Source organism: Rhinopithecus bieti, unplaced genomic scaffold, assembly GCF_001698545.2.
Source record: "Rhinopithecus bieti isolate Rb0 unplaced genomic scaffold, ASM169854v2 scaffold_14826, whole genome shotgun sequence".
Lineage (NCBI taxonomy): Eukaryota > Metazoa > Chordata > Mammalia > Primates > Cercopithecidae > Rhinopithecus > Rhinopithecus bieti.
The window spans coordinates 2,449,622-2,456,004 of NW_016808328.1; positions in this window are offsets into that span (position 1 = coordinate 2,449,622).

Genomic DNA, 6,383 nt, shown 5'->3' on the forward strand with positions numbered 1-6,383 from the left:
GTGTGGTGTCACACACCTGTAGTCCCAGCTACTTGGGAGGCTGAGGTAGGAGAATCGCTTGAACCCAGGAGGTGGAGGTTGCACTGAGCTGAGACTGCACCATTGCACTCCAGCCTAGGTGACAGAGTGAGACTCTATCTCAAAAAAAAAAAAAAAAAAAAAAAAAAAAAAAAAAAAAAAAAAAAAAAAAGAACAGCTTCAGGCTGGGAGTGGTGGCTCATGCCTGTAATCCCAGCACTTTGGGTGACCAAGGCGGGTGGATTGTTTGAACTCAGGAGTTTGAGACCAGTCTGGGCAACATGGCAAAACTCTGTCTCTACAAAAAATACAAAAATTATCCAGGTGTGGTGGTGCATGACTGCAGTACCAGTGACTAGGGAGGTTGAGGTGGAAGGGTCCTCTGAGCCAGGGAGGTTGAGGTTGTAGTAAGCTGTGACTGCAGCACTGCACTGCAGCCTGAGTGACAGAGTGAAACCCTGTTTAAAAAAAAAAAAAAAAACAGTAGCTTCATCGTCACTTTGAAGAGTTTGTGGGAATCCATATGGAGGAATTATTTCCTTCATTAGAGCCTTTACAACTTTGGCAGGTTTCTCAGTTCTGGTGAGGTAAGCCTCAACCCAGCCTGGCCCTTCTGACTCCTTGTTCCATGAAATTGCTTCCCTCAGTGAAGAATTCTTTGTTGGGTTCTGTTAATAGCAAATCTGTGAGGCCCAGTCTGCTGGAGTAAACTTGATCAATTGTTTGAATGCAATCATCAGCAGGAGGCTGGAGGTTCCTTGGTAGCCGGGTGGCAGGATTCAGAGTAGAAATAACTTTAAGAGTTATATTTGGTTTATCTAGAAGCATGACTTGGTGCTTTTCCAGCCCTGGCTGTCAACAATAGCCCCCTTCTGCTTGGGCACGGGAAACACATAATGCATAATATGTACCTTCATGGGCTGCCCAAAGGTGAACATCTCAGCTTCCTGCAATATATCACAGGTGACAGCCACTGCCCTTAGGCAGGTAGGCCAGCCCTTAGTTACCTTGTCAAGCTGTTTTGTAAAGAAGGCAAGGAGACATTTTAAGGTCCCAAGGTCTTGAGTTAATTCTCCAAGTCCAATTCCCTGTTTTTCTTGAACAAATAAATCAAAAGGTTGGTGTAGGTCAGGGAGACTCAGGGCAGGGGCTGTCATCAATTTCTGTTTAATGGTTAGAAAGGTGTTTTGGCATTCTCTACTCAAAGGAAGGGGTTCCCTTTCTTCTTCTTTTAAAGTCTCCTAGAGAGGTTTGGCTATTAACCTGAAGTTAGGGATCTAAATTTGACAAAATCCAGGCATCCCTAAGGGACCACGTAGTTGTTTAAGGATACTGGAGACTGCCACCTGATTTATTGCCTCTGTGGTCTGGGAGAAGATTGTGAGTCCCTTGAAGCTCAGGTACTGAATGGTGGGATGAGAGATCTGTGCCTCTTTGTTAGAAACTTGGTACCCTTTATCTGCAAGAAAATTTAAGACTTTGATGGCATGAAGGATGGAGCTACCCTCCATTTCACTGACTATCAAGATATCGTCTGCATATTACAAAATAGTTCATATTAATTAACATGGAATTCTTAGGACTGTCGGATCTACATCTGTGTATTTCTTTTCTTTTCTTTCTTTCTTTTCTTTTTTTTTTTGTTGAGATAGGCTGGAGTGCAGTGGTGTGATCTTGGCTCACTGAAACCTCTGCCTTCTGGGTTCAAGAGATTCTCTTGCCACAGCCTCCTGAGTAGCTAGGACTACAGCCGTGCACAACCATGCCCAGCTAGCTTTTTGTATTTTTAGTAGAGATGGGGTTTTACCATGCTGGCCAGGTTGGTCTCGAACTCCTGACTTCAAGCAATCCACCTGCCTTGGCCTCCCAAAGTGCTGGAATCACAGGTGTGAGCCACTGTGCCCGGCCTACGTTTGTATATTTCTGATAAGCCTCCAAAATTCTTTCCAAAATGCTAATGGATTCTCATCCACTTCTTGTCTAATTTCCTGCACCTTGTTTAGACTTTTGGTTTGAAGCACTCCCTTCCCGAGCCCCACCAGAAAATAGTCCAGAACCCCGGTTGATCAGATTCCAGCTGGGGTCATGGAGGGACACTGCCAGACTGTTACCAGTCCTCACCCCATTATTAGGATCTTTTGTGTGTAACCGAACAACCTTCTCCTGAGCCTTTTCTAGCACTATATGACACTCTTCAGATGTCAGCAAGACTTTAAGGAGGCTCTGAACATCAGCCCATGTAGGGCGATGAGTCGTGAAAATAGACTCAAAGAGGTTAGTTATACGTTTCAGGTCATCAATATAAGCAGGTTTGGTCTGCTTACAGTTATATAAGTTTGCATCATTCCAGCAGGCTGTCCTTCTTCAGCTAAATCTCCAACAGGGACCTGTCTCAGAGGGAATTGCCCTGTAGGGAAGGGTAGCAGAGCCCAGCCAAATTGTGTCCCCTGATGGGTCCAAGAGGACGAGACCATTTCTCTGGAGTTCCCAGATGTCTCCTTGGTGAAAGGAGAGAGCAAAGGAAAATATGGGGGAAGACCTGGCAGAACTAGGGTACGGGTCCTGGGTCCATAAGCGAGAGGGCTAGCAGGAGTCGGGAAAGGGTTTTGCAGGGTTTGGAAGTCTCAGGGTTTGGAAGTCTCAGGAGTTGGAGCCATCGAAGAGGCTGAAGCTGGCCCCAAGGCAGCTGGTGGAGAGTGCTGAGATGGCTGGGCTGGGGTTATAGAAGTTGTAGTAGCCCAGACTTCCTCATCTAAGGAGGATTCTTCTCTGCTGGTGACATGGGGATCACAGGGCAAAGTGCAGATTCACCACCCTTCTTAAAAGCTTCATCCATTGCATCAAAATGTTACATTTAACTTGATCAGGTTTGTTCTGATAAAGGAGCATAAAAGCTTAGACATCAGGAATTTCATCCTACTTTCCCATTTGATGGCAAAATGAATCTAGTTGTAAGATATAATTTATCAATTTTGAAGAGTTTACTCAAGCAGGCTGCATTCTGGGGTTGAATTTTGTTTTATTATTTATTTTATTTTTTGGGGGGGATCAAATTTTCATTTCCCATGACTATATCGACACACACACAAACACTTATTGAAATACAATCTAGGCCAGGTGCGGTGGCTCATGCCTATAATCCCAGCACTTTGGGAGGCCAAGGCAGGTGGATCACTTGAGGTCAGGAGTTTGAGACCAGTTTGGCTAACATGGTGAAACCCTGTCTCTATTAAAAATACAAAAATTAGTTGGTTATGGTGGTGCACGCCTGTGGTCCCAGCTACTTGAGAGGCTGAGGCAGGAGAATCACTTGAACCCAAGAGATGGAGGTTGCAGTGAGCCGAGATCATGCCACTGCACTCCGGACTGGGTGACAGAGCAAAACTCAGTCTCAAAACAAGACAGAACAAAAATCAATCTAACTGCAGTAGTGATTAACAAGCCCCAAAAGTGTCCAAATTGAAATAGAGTGCTTTCCACTCTCACATTAGTAGGATGGGCTTGTTTAACTTGCAACAAATGGAAATTCCTTCAGAATCTCCCAGTTTGACAGGAGCAGCTCCTACTGTCTAGTACCCACAAAGGACACTTACCTGTCCAGATGCTGATGTCAGGTTCCAAAGAATATTCTTCCTAGGCAATCAGGACTGCAGTTGGGGCCAAAGAGAGAGAGAGACTGAAACCTCTGGCCAAATATGGCTGGACATCTGCTAGAAGGGTTTTCAAAACTCTCCCAGTCTGTGGCTGCCAAGTCACAAGCAATGCAATCCAAGTCAGGAACACCAGAATGTTGTCGCTGAATGCCAGGAGTTTGACCTAGGTTCAGTTGCTCTCACTGCACAGAAAGCCAATCACTGAGACAATGAGTATTGCCAGGGAAGAAAGGCTTTATTGTGGGTAATGTCAGCCAGGAGATGAGAGACAAGTCTCAAATCTCTCTCCCCAACCAACTAAAGTTAGGGGTTTATATAGGAGTTGGTCAACAGGCATCAGGTAGTCAGATAAGGGGTTTGGCACCTCACTGTCCAGATGCTGTGATCTGGAAAGTTTCAGCTCCCTGATAGCCAATTTCCTGAGAAAGGAACTCAGATAAGAAAAATCTAAGTTTCTTAAGCTTCAAGACTGGAAGGGTCAATTTCCGTTTTATTAAAAACAGTTGTAAACATCAGTTCTAAGGGAAAATTGGGCCAGTTCAATGGTATATAATTCTTTTGATATATTGCTGACTTCTATTTGCTAGTATTTTGTTAAGAACTTTTATATCTGTACTCATGAGGAATATTGGTCTGTAGTTTTCTTTCTTTTTTTTGTGTATTATCTTTGCTTGGTTTTGGTATCAGAACAATATTAGCTTCATAAAATGAATTGGGAAGTGTTTCTGCCTCTTCTATTTTCTGGAAGAGATTGTGTAGATGGTATTAATTCTTCTCTAAACACTTGGTAGTATTCTCCAGTGAAACTACCTGGTTCTGGAGATTTTCTTTTTTGGCAATTAAAAAAATTGCCAAAAATTCAATTCAATTCAATTCAATTTCCTAAATGGTTATGGGGCTATTCAATATGAGCAAGTTGTGGTAGTTTTTACTTTTCCTAGAATTCGTCCATTTCATCAAAGTTGTTAAATGTGTGCCTGTAGAGTTATACATAGTGTTCTCTTATTATCTTTTTGATATCTGCAGGGCCTAAAGTGACATCCCATTTCATTCCTCATATTGGTAATTTATGTCTTCTCTGTTTTTTTCTGTTAGTCTTTCTAGAAGTTTGTCAGTTTTGAAACAGTGAAGCAAACCAGTTTTTTGTTTCATTGGTTTTCTTTCTTGCCTTTCTGTTTTCAATGTTATGCTCTTATTTTATTGTTTCAATCCTCTGCTTGCTTTGGGTTTATTGTGCTCCTTTTTTCCTAGATTTTTTTTTTTTCTGGATTCTTGACATGGAAACTTAGATGATTGATTTGAGACTCTTCCTCTTTTCTGATGTAAGCATTTATTGTTGTTAATTTCCCTCTCACATAGCTTTAGCTATGCCCTGCACGTGTTAATATGGAGTATTCTTATTCTCATTAAAGTAAATGCACTGTTAAATTTCTTTTGAGATCTATTCTTTGACCACATGAATTATTTAGAAGTGTGTAGCTTTGTTTCCAAGGGTTCAGAGATTTTCATGTTATCTCTATGCTGTTGATTTCTAGTTTGATTCCACTGTGGTCAGAGAACACATTTTGTATGATTTAAATTGTTTTTGAATTTGTTGAGGTTTGTTTTGTGGTTCAGGGTGTGGTCTATCTTGATATATATTTCACTGGTGCTTGAAAACAATGTGTGTTCTGCTATTGTTGGGTGGATTGTTGGATGTTGATTAGATCCTATTGGTTGTAGGTATTGAACTCTGCTGTATCCTTCGTGATTTTCCATCTGTTGTATCAATTGTTAAGAGGGAAACTAAAGTCTCTAATTATAATTGTTATTTTGCTTATTTCTTTTCTCGGTTCTATCAGTTTTTGTTTCACATACTTTGCAGCTCTCCCTATTAACATGAATGCTTGGTATGGATTTAGAACAGAGTTTTTATTTTATTTTATTTTTTAATTTTTGAGATACGATCTTGCTCTGTTGCCCAGTCTGGAGTGCAGTGGTGAAATCATGGCTCACTGCAGCCTATGCCTCCTGGGCTCAAGTGATTCTCCCACCTCAGCCTCCCAGGTAGCTGGGATTACAGGCACGCACCACCATGCCTGGCTAAGTTTTGCATTTTTTTTGTGGAGATGGGGTTTTGCCATGTTTCCCAGGCTGCTCTTGAACTCCTGGGATCAAGCAATCTGCCTGCCTTGGCCTCCCAAAGTGCAGAGATTACAGGTGTGAGTCACCATGCTTGACCTGACCTCTTTAATTATGTTTTTAAATTGTATTTTATTAACCAAAAAAAATGTGTGAATAAAAGATGACCACAAGTGCCCTGCTGTTTCTTTTATTGAGAAGTGAGGGGCCGAGTGTGGTGGCTCATGCCTGTGATCCCAGCACTTTGGGAGGCTGAGGTGGGTGGATCACTTCAAGTCAGGAGTTCGAGACTCAGCTAAATTTTTATTTTTGCAGAGATGCGGGGAGGGTCTCACTTTGTTGTCCAGGCTGGTCTTGAGCTCCGGGCCTCAAGTGATCTTCTTATTTATTTATTTATTTATTATTATTATGCTTTAAGTTCTAGGGTACATGTGCATAACGTGCAGGTTTGTTACATATGTATACTTGTGCCATGTTGGTGTGCTGCACCCATCAACTCGTCAGCACCCATCAATTCGTCATTTATATCAGGTATAACTCCCAATGCACTCCCTCCCCCCTCCCCCTCCCCGTGATAGGCCCCGGTGTGTG